We start from the raw sequence: 17,609 nt of genomic DNA on the forward strand, positions 1-17,609 counted from the left end.
ATTTCTCTAATGATTAATGATGTTGAGCATTCTTTCATGTGTCTGTAGGCCATCTGTATATCTTCTTTGGAGAAATGTCTATTTAGGTCTTCTGCCCATTTTTGGATTGGGTTGTTCGTTTTTTTGTTATTGAGCTGCATGAGCTGCTTGTAAATCTTGGAGATTAATCCTTTGTCAGTTGCTTCATTTACAAATATTTTCTCCCATTCTAAGGGTTGTCTTTTGGTCTTGTTTATGGTTTCCTTTGCTGTGCAAAAGCTTTTAAGTTTCATTAGGTCCCATTTGTTTATTTGTGTTCTTATTTCCATTTCTCTGGGAGCTGGGTCAAAAAGAATCTTGCTGTGATGTATGTCATAGAGTGTTCTGCCTATGTTTTCCTCTAAGAGTTTGATAGTGTCTGGCCTTACACTTAGGTCTTTAATCCATTTGGAGTTTATTTTTGTGCATGGTGTCAGGGAGTGTTCTAATTTCATACTTTTACATGTACCTGTCCAATTTTCCCAGCACCACTTATTGAAGAGGCTGTCTTTTCTCCACTGTATATGCTTGCCTCCTTTATCAAAGATAAGGTGACCATATGTGTGTGGGTTTATCTCTGGGCTTTCTATCCTGTTCCATTGGTCTATATTTCTGTTTTTGTGCCAGTACCAAACTGTCTTGATTACTGAAGCTTTGTAGTATAGTCTGAAGTCAGGGAGCCTGATTCCCCCAGCTCCATTTTTCGTTCTCAAGATTGCTTTGGCTATTCGGGGTCTTTTGTGTTTCCATACAAATTGTGAAATTTTTTGTTCTAGTTCTGTGAAAAATGCCAGTGGTAGTTTGATAGGGATTGCATTGAATCTGTAGATTGCTTTGGGTAGTAGAGTCATTTTCACAATGTTGATTCTTCCAATCCAGGAACATGGTATATCTCTCCATCTATTTGTATCATCTTTAATTTCTTTCATCAGTGTCTTATAATTTTCTGCATACAGGTCTTTTGTCTCCTTAGGTAGGTTTATTCCTAGATATCTTATTCTTTTTGTTGCAATGGTAAACGGGAGTGTTTTCTTAATTTCACTTTCAGATTTTTCGTCATTAGTGTATAGAAATGCAAGCGATTTCTGTGCATTAATTTTGTATCCTGCTACTTTACCAAATTCATTGATTAGCTCTAGGAGTTTTCTGGTAGCCTCTTTAGGATTCTCTATGTATAGTATCATGTCATCTGCAAATAGTGACAGCTTTACTTCTTTTCCGATTTGGATTCCTTTTATTTCTTTGTCTTCTCTGATTGCTGTGGCTAGGACTTCCAAAACTATGTTGAATAATAGTGGTGAGAGTGGGCAACCTTGTCTTGTTCCTGATCTTAGTGGAAATGGTTTCAGTTTTTCACCATTGAGGACAATGTTGGCTGTGGGTTTGTCATATATGGTCTTTATTATGTTGAGGAAGGGTTGATATATTCTGACCTATAAATATAACTACTTGTTTTAAATAAATAGTCATTTAAGTTCAGACACATTCTAAAAGCTCTATATTTTTTGCTTTCCCCTCCATGTTTTAGGTTTTGTTGTAATATTTTACGTTTTATGTGTATCCTTTAGCTGCTGATTGCAGTTATAGTTGATTTTACAATTTTTGTCTTTTAACCTTGATACTAACTTAAGTGGTTTATCCGTTGAATTTCCTATATATTGACATTTATCAGTGAGATTTTTTTCTTCATATATTTTCTTATTTTTTTGTTTCATAGCCTTTTCTTTTTCACTTAAATAAGACCCTTTAACATTCTTGCAGGGATGACTTAGTAATAATAAACTCTTTTATTTTTTGCTTTTCTGGGAACTCTTTATCTCTCCTTCAATTCTGAATGATAACCTTGCCTGGTAGAGTATCCTTGGTTGTGGGTTTTTTCCTTTCAGCACTTTAAATATGTCATGCCCCTCCTTCTGGCCTGCAAAGTTTCTGCTGAAAAATCAACTGATAACCTTATGGGGATTCCCTTTTATGTGACTCTTTGTTTTTCTCTTGCTGCCATTAAAATTCTGTCTTTATTTATAAATTTTGCCTTTTTAATTATGATATGTCTTTTTGTGGATCTCTTTGAATTCATGTTGTTTGGGACTCTCTGTGCTTCCTGGTCTTGGATATCTGTTTTCTTCTTCAGGTTAGAAAAGTTTTCAGCCATAATGTCATCAAATACATTTTCTGCCCCTTTCTCTCTCTCTTCTCCTTCTGCGTCCCCTATAATGCAAATATTTATAACTTGATTCTGTCCTAAAGGTTCCTTAAACTATCCTAATTACTTTGTTTTCTCTATGCCATTCTGATTGGGTGATTTCCACTATTCTGTCCTCCAGGTTTCTTACGTGTTCTTCTGTTTCACCTAATCTGCTGTTAATTCCTTCTAGTGTACTTTTACTTTCAGTTATTGTATTTTTCAGTTATGATTGGTTCTTTTTTATATTTTCTAGTTCTTTGATGAAGTTCTCACTGTGTTCCTCTATTGTTTTCCCAAATTCAGTAAGCATTTTTGTTACTACTGCTAAGAAGTCTTTATCAGGTAAATTACCTATCTCCATTTCATTATGTTCCCTCCCACCCCTGGGGTTTTATCTTGTTCTTTCCTTTGGAACATATTCCTCTGTCTCTCATTTTGTTTGACTTTCTCTATTTTTATCTATGAAATTAGGCAGAACAGTTACCTATCCTGGTCCAGAAGGTGTGTCCTTGTGTGAGAGCATCCTCATGCAGTTTGTAGCTGCCCAGTGGTTTTGGTTAGAGACTTGGATCTGAAGCATGGATTGTCTTTCCCAGGGTGTACTGGCAACCAGTGGTTTGGTGGAGGGTAGGGCTGGAGTTTGAGGGGCCTAGAGCTCGAGTCTGGTGCAAGCAGGGGCTTCTTTCAGGGTCAGTGGTGGTCTCTGACTTGGCTGGGAGCAGGCCAGGGCCCAAGAGGCTGGAGCCATAGTTCTGAGCTAGTTCCACTTCTCCCCAGGGTGATGGTGGTCTACACCTTGGCAGGAAGCAGTGCCACAGCAGGACAGCCTGTAGTAGGAGGTTGGTGTGGGCCGGGGGCATGCTGGGGTGGTCCTGGCAGGCTGGCTAGAGCACCAATCTGCTGCCTTTGTGCTGGGACTCAGAGCAAGCAAGTCTGTATGCATGTTCTTCAAGAGCAGAGTCTTGGTTTCCTACAACCATCTGGTAAGCCCCACTGGTTTTCAAACCAGCCAAGGAGGCTCATCCTACCTAGGGAGGATCCCTGAGCCCATTATATCCCCCTCTTCTTCTGGGTCACCAAACATTAGTGTGGGTCCTGACTAGATTTCTTCTCCTCCCCTCCTTCCATACTCTGTGTGGTTCTTTCTTTATAACCTTGGTTGTAGAAGAGCCATCCTGCTAGTCCTCGGGTCGTTCTCAAAGAGAATTACTCTATATGTAATTGTAGTTTTGATGAGTTTGTAGAGGAAGGTGAGCTTAAGGTCTTCCTACTCTGCCATCTTGATTGATATTGAAAATCAGTATCTTTATATCTTCCAAAGTCTTCCTGGGTACCTTTTGAATAAAAATGTTAAGATAAAATGAACATCAATCTGCCCAGTTTATAATTCATTCCCCACTTATTTGAGCACTGTTCCCAAACCATAGGTGTGGGCCCTGGTAGCCAAGTGTGTGTTCTGTGATTCTTTTCCTTTGGCTGCACAGTACACACTGCAGTAGGAGTGGACTTGGCTTGGCCTTGCATTCCCTGAGGTAACCATACCATTTGGCTGATTCTCTTTCCCATTAAAGATGATTTGCATCCTGACACAGATCTAATGTTTCTCTTAATGATTCTGCAAATAAACAGAATGACAAATGTTTCAATTCATACATATTTGCTATGTATTCTGGTGCCCTCCCATGGGAGTTGGGATCAGTTGTTTCGTTTAGAGTCCTCTTTGCTCCCCATGCTGTTTCCAGATTGTTGCTTCTTCATTCTTTTATTAAAACAAACAAACAAAAACAACAACAACAACTGCATCTTTGAAACTAATCCACTGACCAAAACCCAGTGTCGTTTTTCATTACTTTTCATTACTCTTCTCTGTCACATTCACTGGCTCATTTTCTCTCTACACTTGATTGTTCTAGGAACTTTCCAGGTAACTTTGGTGTCTAGGTGGAGAATCCCTGAAAGCTTTGACCACTTAGTTTTGTGTCCTCATAACCAGTTACCCTCTTCCACTTCACCTCAAACACCCATTCTGTCCCACAATATTCTTCTGGGCTAAGCCACCCAGTTACTCCATGATAATGAATTCAAACACCAACTCAGTGACTACAATTCCAAAACCTCCTAGCTTGTCACAAGTTCTTTTTCATTCTCAGGACTTGTAGTTCAGTGCCCTTTCCAATTTCTCCTCTCTCATCTGTTCTTTCCCAGCTCATATTCTATGACCACCATTTCACTCTTGTTCCCAGGCAGATTGGTGTTACTTTAAATTCACAGCCCCATCTTGGCTCTCAACAGCACTTGACAATATTACTTTGGTTCTTTAGCCTGCACACTCTTCCATTCTTCAAAACCATGTGCTGTGGATTGAACTGTGTCTCTCAAAAAGATATGTTGAAGTCCTGACAGGTACTTGCGAATGTAACATTTTTTGGAAATAGAGTGTTTGCAGATTTAATCAAGTTAAGATGAAGTTATACTGGATTAAGGTGGACCCTAAATCCAATGACTGGTGTCTTTATGAGAGTGTGAGATTTGGAGATGAGAATACACATAAGGAAAAACATGTGACGATGGAGGCAGAGAGTGGAGTGATGCAGCTATAAACCAAGGAACACCCTTGTTGGTAACTATCAGAAGCTAGGAGAAAGGCATGGAACAGATTCTCTTTCAACCTCCAGAAAGAACTAGCCCTGTTGACACCCTGATGTCAGACTTCTGGATTCCTGAATTGTGAGAGAATAAATTTTTGTTGTATGAAGTCACTCAGCTTGTGATTACTTGTTAAAGCAGCCCTAGAAAACTAATACACATGATTTCAAGAGGTTTCCCACAGGAAAGCTCTGACCTTCCTTTGCCTCTCCCTTTATGTTCAGTGGATAACCTTAACTTTAAGGAATTAGAAGCCACCAGACAGTAACTTATTGAACTTCTGGACACCAGATTTACATATCTACACTTATTCTTTTCCTATTTTCTTCCTTTTAGAACAAGGACAGTATGATCATATATCGAGCAGTGATTAAGGGTCCAGGGTCTGTAATAAGAATATTTGATTTTAAATTTAGATTCTCCAGTTGCCAACTCTATAATTTTGGATAAAATATCTAATTTCTCAGTGACTCATATTCTTTTTATGTAGAATGGATAATACTTCACAGGGTTGTTGTAAAGATTAAATACTAAATATCAGAATTAACTGTCATATAGTACTCAATAAAGGCCAGTTATTATATTTAATTATTACTTGAACCTATGAAATTGTTTTACTTAAAAGTAAAAAGTGCTTAAATATTGGCAATTCTGTATAGTTCAGCATATCATTTCAATAAACAGTCCAGAGGTAGTGCAAACTTTTATTAAAAGAGAATATTTTCCTGTATCTTCTTGGTGTTGATCTCATTCCTTCCGCTTTTTCAGACACACACAAGCTATCTCTTTTCCTGTATTTTCAACCACAGTCTTTATATATGCTACTTTGCATCATTACATAAATGTGCTCTACTCTCTACCATTTAAAATTAATACATAAAAGTGACTGAATAAATGAATAATTTCTGGATGTCCATCTCCCCTCAATGCCTTTCACAGCCAAAGCTTTCTGACTTTTTCCTCTCTGACTCTGCCTGACTCAACTCCCCATTCTTTATCTCACTTGAGCTTTCAATATTATCCAAACCAGGTGACCACTCCTTTCTTACATTCTTTTTTTTTTAATATAAATTTATGTATTTACTTATTTATTTTTGGCTGCATTTGGTCCTTGTTGCTGTGCACAGGCTTTCTCTAGTTGCGGTGCACGGGCTTGTCATTGCAGTGGCTTCTCTTGTTGTGGAGCATGGCGTCTAAGCACGTGCACCTCAGTAGTTGTGTCTCGTGGGCTCTAGAGAACAGGCTCAGTAGTTGTGGAGCATGGGCTTAGTTGCTCCGTGGCATGTGGGATCTTCACAGACCAGGGATAGAACCCACGTCCCCTGCATTGGCAGGCAGATCCTTAACCACTGTGCCACCAGGGAAGTCCCCTTTCTTACATTCTTCATTTGGCTTCTCTGGTCACACTCTTGATTCACTGTCCTATATCTGACCATTGCTTTTCTCTCTCTTTTGCCAGTTCCTGGCATCTTTTCCCATCTTTTAAATGTCAAAATTTTTTTAAGACTCAGCACTGTGATCTTTTTATTCTACATCAGTGGTTCTCAAAGTGTAGCCCCTGAGCCAGCAGCATCAATATTACTTGTGAAACTGTTAGAAATATTTACAAATTCTGGGGCCCTGCCTCAGACCTACCATACTTATCAGGGTTCTCCAGAAAACCAAGACCAACAGGGTATGTATTTTCTTAAAGAATTCGCTCATGCAATTGTGGAGACTGTCAAGTCCAGAATTTCTAGTGCAGAGGCAGGTGAGAAACTCAGGCAGGAATTGATGCTTCAGTCTTGAGATAGAATTTCTTCTCTGGGGAATCTCAGTTTTTGCCCTTAAGGTCTTTCAACTGATTGGATGAGGCCCACTCCTTTTATTGAGGGTTATTTCCCTTACTTAAAGTCAACTGATTATAGATGTTGACAACATCCAGAAAATACCTTCACAGAAACCCCTAAGTTAGTGTTTGATTAAATAACAGGTACTAGAGCCTAGCCAAGTTGACATATAAAACTAATCATCACACCCACTGAATCAGTACCTCTGGGGTGGGGTCCAGCAATCTGTGTTTTAAATACGTTCTTCAGGTGATTCTCATGCACAGTAAAGTTTGGAAGCTACAGGTCTATACTTTCTACCCAGATGCTCAGACGTTTCAACATCTTCTATTACTATCTATTGAATATATACTGACTCTCAAAGTTCAATTTCTTGCCCAGATTTCTCCTCTGTTCTGTTCAAATGTTTCACAGACACCTCAAATTCAGTGCGTCTAAAATTGAACTCTTGATCTACTGCAAACCTGGTCTTCCTCAACTGTTCAAGAGGTCAACAAATAATAACATCCTCCTCCTAGGAGTTCAAGCTAGAAACTTGGCATTCATCTTTGAGTAAACCCTGTTTTTCACACAGAAGTCCAATCAATCACAGTTGTCTTATAGATTTTACCTCTAAATAATTTTTCATTCTGTTCCCTTCTTTCCATTTCTGCTGTTACCATACTATCCCAAACCCATCACTGTTTCACTTGGACTAATGCACTACTTCTCCTTCCAATCCTGTTTTGATGCAAATCTAGACATTACTTAATAATAGGTGATATACATCTGTTACACCTGTGCTTGTACTATTTAGGATACCTTTGGGTACAATTAAGGAAAAGACCAACTCTAAATGGCTCAAACTATAAGGAAATTTATGATTTTACAAAGCAAAGTCCAAGGTTAGATGATTCTAGAGTTGTTTAGTTTGGCAGTTCATCAGCATTATGAAGGACCAGCTTCTGTCTGTCTCTTGGAGGACTACTGTAGTCTCATTGTAGGATGTAGTGTTTATTGTAGCCTCACTAATGTGTATTTCACAGACTGCATGACTGTTAGTGGCTGCCTCATGTGTTGCAAACAGGACCATGGAGACAATGTGTGCAAGGACCAGTGAGGCCAAGGTTTAGATTAATTCTCTATGTGCATACTGAAATCACCAAAAATAGTGATAAGAATGTAGGTAAAGAGATGGGCAGAAAGTCAGGGGCTAAAATCTCTAATGAATGAGAAATGACCAGGAATATGGTAAATGACTGCAATAAATGGAAATAATAGATGTAAGGCAAGTCCTTCAACGGAGCTGGATTTTTAGAAAGAAGAGAGGAATAATGATCTGGCAGCAGCAATAAGGAGCAAGGATGGCATGTATCACCTTCAGATCCAATAGGAGAAAAGAAAGAGACTTCTTTTGAGAGGGCTTCAGAGGAAACTATGTCCTTAGGAGACATCCAGTTTTTTAAGTGAACGTTAAGGGACAAAATCATAGCTACAGAGGGAAGTTGGAAAATGAGTTTTGTGCCCAGATAAAAATCAAGGATTCAGGTTCAATTATTCTTAAAGGAGAAAATAGATGATGTGGAACACTAGCAATCTTTGCCATAAGTACCATCTCCCCCAGTGTTACTATTTTATTTGTTAGCTGGATTTAGGAAGATATAATGTAGGTTGTTCTTAGCATTTGGCATTGTAATTGTACTTTTAGGGCAAAGGTCCCTAATAGGTATTCATGAATGGATTCCAGGTGTACCTCAGCCCTAGGCATGGTGATGAATGGCCTCAAACTAGTGGTTGTTTTGTCAGGGACACTTCTGAGAGCAAGTCCCATAGTTTCCTCTGATTTACTTGGCACCTGTTGCTCTGCCCCTAGTGCAAGGCCAAGGAGGATGGTCCTCTGGATATCCATTTTAGTAGCCAACTGAAGAATGTCCCACTGCCCATTATGGACAAGGGACACCTAAATCTGCTGGAGGCATGCTCAAGGGTCACTGTACCTCACCCAAGGTTTTGCCATGGTATCTATGGGTGGGAAGTGGAGAAGGGAGAGAGACTCTACAAAGCAGAGCTCTTGGCTGTAGCAGCAAAGAATCTCTGTCCTTATATATATTTGTCAGATTCTTCCATCCCTTTGTGTCACGTATACTCTTTAATGACATCCAAGTGAGCTTCAGGGTGACTGCTCCAATAAAGCGTGTGCATTCATCAAAATGTCATCATTATTTTAAAATAATTCATATAAAAAGTTTGATTGGATTCAAATCTATTCACATTTATCAAGAACTTTCAACATTATATTTGTTGACAAAAGAAAGGGAAGATTTGTTATATCCTTTAAATATAATCTTATTTGTTGTAAAATTTTGAATGGTTGTAAAAAATGGTTTAAATTAAAAAAAAAATCATTAGTACAAATAGCATTTCTGGTTGATGTCAACCATTAAGGATTTAAAGAGGTTGTCTCTCCTTTGTTGAGAATTGTGGGTAGGCATTTAAATATACAACCTGATTTAAAACAAAAGTTATGGCTACAGAACTAAGCTCATGTTTCACAGTAAAGTTATTTGGAAAATATCTGATTTGAAAGCATGGACAGATTTATTCACTAATGCTTTGTATTCTTATTTCTTATCAATTATGTAATATAGAAAAAAATAGAGTTAAGGTTTTTCACCAAGTCCCACATAAATGCCTCTAAATATCTTCCAGTTTACTCCAAGTGGGCTGCTAAAATGTTAGTGCTTAAAAAATTTTTTATTGAAATATTTTTGATTTACTATGTTGTGTTAGTTTCAGGTGTACAGCAAAGTGATTCAATTATATATATACATAAAATTGAATATATATATATATTCCCTTTTTACAGTCCCTTTCATTATAAGTTATTATAAGATACTAAGTATAGTTCCCTGTGTATGCAATTGGTCCTTGTTGGTTATCTATTTTATATATAGTAGTGTTTATATTTTAATCACAAACTCCTAATTTATCCTTCCCTCCCTTTCCCCTTTGGTAACCATCAGTTTGTTTTCTATGTCTGTGAGTCTATTTCTGTTTTGTAAATAAGTTCATTTGTATCATTTTTTTTAGATTCCACATATAAACAATATCATATGATAATTATCTTTCTCTGTCTGGCTTACTTAGTATGATAATTTCTTGGTCCATCCATGTCGATACATATAGCATTATTTCACTTTTTTATGGCTGAGTAATATTCCATTGTGTATATACAACATCTTCTTTATCCATTCATCTGTTGATAGACACTTATGTTGCTTCCATGTCTTGGCTGTTGTAAATAGTGCTGCTATGAACATTGGGTGCACAAAAACGCAACAGGGTAGAAAGCCCAGAAATAAACCCACACACCTATGGTCAACTAATCTATGACAAAGGAGGCAAGAATATACAATGGAGAAAAGACAGTCTCTTCAATAAGTGGTGTTGAGAAAACTGGACAGCTACATGTAAAAGAATAAAATTAGAACATTCTCTAGCATCATGCACAAAACTAAACTCAAAATGGATTAACGACCTAAATGTAAAGCCAGATACTATAAAACTCCTAGAGGAAAACATAGGCAGAATACTCCTTGACATAAATCGCAGCAATATTCTTTTGGATTTGTCTCCTAGAATAATGGAAATAAAAACAAAAATAAACAAATGGGACCTAATTAAACTTAAAAGCTTTTGCACAGCAAAGGTAACCATAAACAAAATGAAAAGACAAGCTACAGAATGGGAAAAAATATTTAAAACAATGAGACCGACAAGGGATTAATCTCCAAAATATACAAACAGCTTATACAGCTCAATATTGAAAAAACAGACAACTCAATCAAAAAATGAGCAGAAGATCTAAATAGACATTTCTTCAAAGAAGATATACAGATGGCCAAAAAGTACATGAAAACATGCTCAACATCACTAATTATTAGAGAAATACAAATCAGAACTACAGTGAGGTATCACCTCACACCGGTCAGAATGGCCATCATCAAAAAGTCTACAAATAATAAATGCTGGAGAGGGTGTGGAGAAAAAGGAAACATTCCCATTGTTGGGAATGTAAACTGGTACAGCCATTATGGAGAACAGTATGGAGGTCCCTTAAAAAAAAAAACAAAACAGAACTACCATATGATCCTGCAATCCCATTCCTGGGCATATATATGGAGAAAACCATAATTTGATAAAATTTTAGCACTTTTGATGTGGGCCAAGATGTGAAAGACTGCTTTAGTAAGAGTAACGCTTCATTTTAACCAAAATGGTATTGGTGATATCTGTCTTCTCTACTTGTTAAAATATACATTAATAAATTGTGTGTGTGTTTTCTAAACATTCCCAGATTGTTTGAGGTACTGCCAGGTAAAGCCATGCTTTTCTGTCCTGAAAGAAAGGGGAATCTGGCATCTTTTGCTACTGTGATATACGTACTGGTACCAGAAATAGGAAAAACTCTGACTAACAGGCATTTTCTTTTTGTATGCCAGAATTCATGTCCTCTTCCTGGGTTTATAGATTTTCTTCTAGAAATCACTACGTTTCCCATCTTCACAGTCCAAGTAAGGTTGACTTGACCACAAGCTCTAGGAGTGGGGTATGATATGTGCAAGCCTATCCCTATATTCCATTCTCTTGCTACAAGTTTGGTTCAGAGACAGGCACATAACTCATTCAGAGCCAACGAAACAGAAGAAGGTATTTGTTGAAACTTCTAAGAAAGAAACTTTCACTCTTCCCCTTGACATCTTAGCTTCCCATGGAGATGAGAGATCTGGAGATGTATAACGCCATTTTGCTATATTGAGTGGCACAGTTGGGAAGTCTCTGTATAGAGCTTATCAGGGAAGATAGAAATGAGAGGGTAAAGTTGAGCCCTTGATGAGATCACTTGAACTGTTGAATCAAACCTCACCTGATATTGAGGCAAATTCTGAATTTTCAATTTTATGAATCAGCAAAATTCTCCCTGTTCTGTGCTTTCCTAGACTCTGCATTTGTCTATTTGGCATACATTCATCGCAGGGTCAACTTGTGGCCTCTCTGGCTAGGTAGAGACTGCTCCTCTCAGGAATAGCCAATTCTTAGAGATAGCCTGCAGCATGCATTTCATATGCAAACCAACCAATCTTGAGTCTATATGCCCCAGCCACTCCCTTTATCAAACTATAATATAACAAACCAATATTTCCTCAGCCTTAATCAACCCAGGACCAGGTATGCAACATTTTTTTTTTCACATCTTTATTGGAGTATAAATGCTTTACAATGTTGTGTTAGTTTCTACTGTACAACAAAGTGAATCAGCTATATGTATACATATATCCCCATATTTATTAGACAACTTTCTTCTCTTATACCCTTCTCTCCCTCATTTCCTCCCCCTTTTTCTTTCCCTCCCTTCATTCATTATTTATGAAGTGTTCCTGAGTGCCTGTGCTGGCACAAATGTTACAAAATTGTATGAGACAGTCCCTACCCTTGAGTGTGTAGCAATGAATACATTTGGAGTAGACAGATGATAAATAATCTGATAGAAGCATGTACAAGAGTTAGTGGGGCCTGAGGAAGGGAGTGATCAGTTTTTCTTAAGAGTGGTGTTCAGGAAGTTTCCTAAAAGGAGTGGGTACTAGGTAGAATTTGTTACCAAAGGCAAAAACAGAGCAGAGAAGAGTTTTCAGTCAGAGGGTACTGCATGGACAAAGACTCAGAAGCTTAACTCTTGTCATGCTTAGGTGTGGACAAATGATTTTCTATGGCTGGAGCATAGGATGTGACACTTGGTATGGTGCAAAATTTAATGGCACACCAAAAACTAAGTAATAAATAAATTTATTTTAATGCATTTTTTTTTTTTTTTAATTCGTGCAGGGCTTCCCTGGTTGCACAGTGGCTAAGAATCCACCTGCCAATGCAGGAGACACAGGTTTGAGCTCGGGTTCAGGAAGATCCCACATGCCGTGGAGCAACTAAGCCCATGTGCCCCAACTACTGAGCCTGTGCTCTAGAGCCTGAGAGTCACAACTACTGAGCCCGTGTGCTGCAACTACTGAAGCCCACGTGCCTAGAACCTGTGCTCCACAACAAGAGAAGCCACCGCAATGTGAAGCCCACGCACCACAACGAAGAGTAGCCCCTGCTCGCCGCAACTAGAGAAAGCCTGCGCACAGTGATGAAGACCCAACACAGTCAAAAATAAAATAAATTAAATAAATTTAAAAAATAATTTTAAAAAATTCATGCAAAACTCTTGATAAACAAAATATGAAAATTTGAAAACTTAAAAATTGACATAGTAAAACAAATCGTACCTTGCTACCCTGCAAAAGAAGTTTCAGTAAGCTGAAGTTAATTAAAAATTACTGAAGATGTTTATTTATTTTAAAAAAGTGTCAGAAATGTCAATTCTCTCAATTGAAAAGAAGATAAAGAAGTTAATTTTGAAAGTACTATGAGTTTGCTTTCATTAAAGCCAAGAAAGTAAAAAGGTAATACATTTTGTTTTGGTATAAATAAAATATTTAAACCTAAAATAATATTGTTGGTTTAATACATCTATTTTTTAAATTTTCAATATTTTTTCAACTACCTTAATATTCTATAATAAAAGCTAACCATTACAAACAAAAAACACATATATAAGGACATTTTTTCTTTTACTTCACAGTCTCATGTGGCTTGACATGGAACTCTCTGAATATTATCTTGGTTTAAAATTTTGATGTTTTATCAAAATGTTTTGTAGCAATTTTGATTTTTAAAAGAATATTGCAATAAAATATTATTTAACTTGATTACCGAGTTATTTGATTTCCGCTTAATTTTTGCTCTTAAAGCAATTGTCTCACTGGTCTCACTCTAATATTGGCCTTGCAAAAGGAGTTAGATTCATTTAAAGACATAACACATTCTTACTGTTCATACCCACTACAAATTGCTTTTTGATGAGTGAATTTAAACTGGTAATACTTAACTGAAACTTACAACCATTGCATTAGAAAAACTTAGCAGTCTTCCTTCTATGTGTCCCTCTTACTCCTCACACAGAACACTTCACTTCTGACACTTCTGGTCACCAACTATGTGGGTCTTTTTTTCCCAACACCAAGCAATTCTCCACAACACCAGCTGGTGTCCTATAATTTAACTCAAAATTTTAATTTAATGGCTCAGTCCCATAAGACTGTTCCCACCCCACTTCAGATGCCAATGGTAAATAGTAGATTCCCAAGTTATTCACAACTTTTTTCTTTTTTGGCTCCATTGGGTCTTCATTGCTGCACGTGGGCTTTCTCTAGTTGCAGCGAGTGGGGGCTACTCTTCGTTGCAGTGTGCAGGCTTCTCATTGGGGTGGCTTCTCTTGTTGTGGAGCATGGGCTCTAGGTATGCAGGCTTCAGTAGTTGTGGCACATGGGCTCAGTAGTTGTGGCTCACAGGCTCTAGAGCGCAGGCTCAGTAGTTGTGGGGCATGGGCTTAGTTGCTCTGCGGCATGTGAGATCTTCCCAGACCAGGGCTCGAACCCATGTCCCCTACATTGGCAGGCGGATTCTTAACCACTGTGTCACCAAGGAAGTCCCAAGTTACCCACAACTTCTGCCAGACTTGGCTACAAATGAGAGCTTCCCATTACCTGCTCCTCGTTGGATTTCAAAATTTGCTGAGCAGCTCACAGACCTCAGGGAAACACTTTACCTTTACCAGTTTATTAAAGGATATGATAAAGAATACAGATGAACAACCAGATAAAGAGATACAAAGGACAAGGTCTGGGAGGGTCCTGAGTACAAAAGCTTCTGCCCCTGTGGAAGGTGCATCACCCTCTCAGTGTACAGATGTTCACAGAACTGGAAGCTTTCCAAACCCCATACTTTTGGGATTTTTATGGAGGAGTTATCACACAGGCATGATGGACTCTTAACTCCATTTTCAGCTCTTCTCCCTTCTCAAGAAAATAAGAGGTGGGGCTGAAAATTCTAAGCTTCAAATAATGGTTTGGTCTTTCTGGTGAATGGCCATTCATCCAGGAGCTGTCCAGGAGTCCACACAGAGTCTCCTCATTAAAATAAAAGACACCCCTATCACTCAGGAAATTACAAGGGTTTCAGGAGCCCCATGCCAGAAATGGGGATGATGACAAAATATATATTTATTATAAACCACAATATCATACCATTATGTAAAAATCAGGCTTATATACATAGCCCTGCCCTCCAGAGAGCCTGCACTAGCTTCTAGACAAGCCTCACCTACCAGGGGGCAGACACCAGTTGTGAGAAAACAACAGCTCCACAGTCTCTGGGCCTGTCTCCCCTTCAACCAGCAGGCCAGATCCTGCACTGAGATGGTTTGGGCCCTGGCACTACACACTAGCAGGCCACCACAAGCTTCAGGACACCCCAGAACCCACACCCAACTGTGTCAGAAACACGCCCTACTCACCAGTGATCTAACACCAACTCAGGGATCCCTGGGTTCTGCAATCAGACTCCAGGACCCAGCTCTGCCTGCTAGTAGGCCAACACTAGCCCCAGGAAATGGCTTTCTGATTAGTGGGTGAGCAACAGCCCTAGAGTCTCTAGCTTCTAGACAAGACTTGACTACCAGGGGGCAGACACCAGTCATAAGAAAACAACAGCTCCACAGCCTGTGGACCTGCTCCCCCCCACAACCAGCAATAGAGCACATGCAGCTCTCACAGGAGGAATCCCTAGAGCATATAGCTCAAGTGATGGGAGTGGAAGGATGCATAAGGATGCATAGGACGTCTCCTACAAAAAGCCACTTTTCCAAGGTTGGGAAATGTAAACAACCTACCAGATACATAAAAAGAAAAACAGCAACTTAGGCAAAATGAGGTGGCAGAGGAACATGCTCCAAATGAAGGAAAAAGATAAAACCCCAGAAGAACTAAGTGAAATGGAGATAGGCAATCTACCAAAGAAAGAGTTCAGAGTAATGATTATAAAAGATGATCAAATAACTTGGGAGGAGAATGGATGCACAGAGTGAGAAGTTGGAAGTTTTTAACAAAGAGTTAGAAAATATAAATAACAATAAAACAGAGATGAAGAATACAATAACTGAAATGAAAAATACACTGAAAGGAATTGACAGTAGACTAAATGATACAGAGGAGCAGATCTGCAAGATGGAAGACAGAGTAGTGGAAACCACTGATGCTAGACAGAAACAATAAAAAAGAATGAAAAGAAATGAAGACAGTTTAAGGTACCTCTAGGACAACATCAAACACACTAATATTTGAATTATAGGTGTCCCAGTAAGAGAAGAGAGAGAGAAAGGGGCTGAGAACATATTTAATAGCTGAAAACTTCCCTAACCTGGGAAAGGAAACAGTCATACAAGTCCAGGAAGCACAGAGAGTTCCATATAGGACTAACCCAAAGAGAACTACACCAAGACACATTGTAATCAAAATGACAAAAATTAAAGATAAACAGAATATTAAAAGCAGCAAGGGAAAAGAAACAAATAGCATACAAGGGAACTCCCATAAGGCTATCAGCTGATTTTTCAGCAGAAAGTGCAGGCCTGAAGAGAATGGCATGATATATTTAAAGTGATGAAAGGGAAAAACCTATAATCAAGAATACTCTACCCAGCAAGGCTCTCCTTCAGATTTCATGGAGAAATCAAAAGCTTTACAGGCAAGCAAAAGCTAAAAGAGTTCAGCACTACAACCAGCTTTACAAGAAAAGTTAAAGGAACTTGTCTAAGTGAAAAAGAAAAGACCACAACTAGAAACATGAAAATTATGAAAGGAAAAATCTCATCAGTAAAAGCAAACATACAGTAAAGGTAAGAAATCATCCATGCACAAATCTAGTAGGAAGGTTAAAAGTAGTAAAATCATCTGTATTCACAATAAGCAGTTAAGTGATATACAAAACAATTAGATGTAAATCACACTATCAAAAACAGTAAATGTGAGGGGAGAAGAGTACAAAGGCAGGGTTGTTAAAAATGCTTTTGAAATTAAGAGATAAGCAACTTAAAACAATCCCATATATATACAGTTTGTTATACAAAAACGTCATGGTAACCACAAACCAAAAATCTATAATAGATACTACACAGAAAAGAAAAAGGAATCCAGACATAACACTAAAGATAGTCATGAAATCACAAGAGAAGAGACTACAAGAAGAAGAAACAAAAAAGACCTATAAAACCCCCAAAACAATTAAGAAAATGGCAATAAGAACATACATATCAATAACTACTTTAAATGTAAATGGACTTAATGCTCCAATCAAAAGACAGAGTGATTGAATGGATATAAAAACAAGACCCATATATGTGTTGCCTACAAGAGACTCACTTCAGATCTAAAGACACACACAGACTGAAAGTAAGGAGGTGGAAAAAGATATTCCATGCAAATGGAAATCAAAAGAATGCTGGAGTAGCAATACTTGTCTCAGACAAAATAGATGTTAAAATTAGTCTGTTATAAGAGACAAAGAAGAACATTACATAATGATCATGGGATCAATATAAGAAGATATAACAATTGTAAATATATATGCACCCAACATATGAGCACTTCAATACATAAAGCAAATATTAATGGACATAAAGGGAGAAATTGACAGTAACACAATAATAATAAGGGACTTTAATACCCCACTTACATTAATGGACAAATCATTCAGAGAGAAAATCAATAAGGAAACACTGGCTTTAAATGGTACATTAGACAAATGGACTTAATATATACATATAGAACATTGCATACAAAAGGAGCAGAATACACATTCTTCTCAAGTGCACATGGAACATTCTCCAGTATAGATCACATGCTAGATCACAAAACAAGCCTTGGTAAATTTAAGAGAATTGAAATCATATCAAACTAGAGATCAACTACAAGAAAAAAACTGCAAAAAAAACACAAAACACTTGGAGGCTAAATAAT

General features: G+C 37.9%; 1 protein-coding gene across 10 annotated transcripts in view; it reads left to right on the forward strand.

The window, feature by feature from the left end:
• The window catches only part of MSANTD4 (Myb/SANT DNA binding domain containing 4 with coiled-coils), a 41,218-nt gene extending 28,204 nt beyond the window's left edge, over window positions 1–13,014 (forward strand). For all 10 annotated transcript variants that reach the window (XR_009504580.1, XR_009504577.1, XR_009504582.1 and 7 more), the window contains one exon: window positions 12,541–13,014. The gene's annotated coding sequence lies outside the window, so the exon portion shown is untranslated. The remainder of the gene's footprint in view (window positions 1–12,540) is intronic.
• The last annotated feature ends 4,595 nt before the right edge of the window (window positions 13,015–17,609 follow it).

The sequence above is a fragment of the Balaenoptera ricei genome, chromosome 8, assembly GCF_028023285.1.
Source record: "Balaenoptera ricei isolate mBalRic1 chromosome 8, mBalRic1.hap2, whole genome shotgun sequence".
NCBI lineage: Eukaryota > Metazoa > Chordata > Mammalia > Artiodactyla > Balaenopteridae > Balaenoptera > Balaenoptera ricei.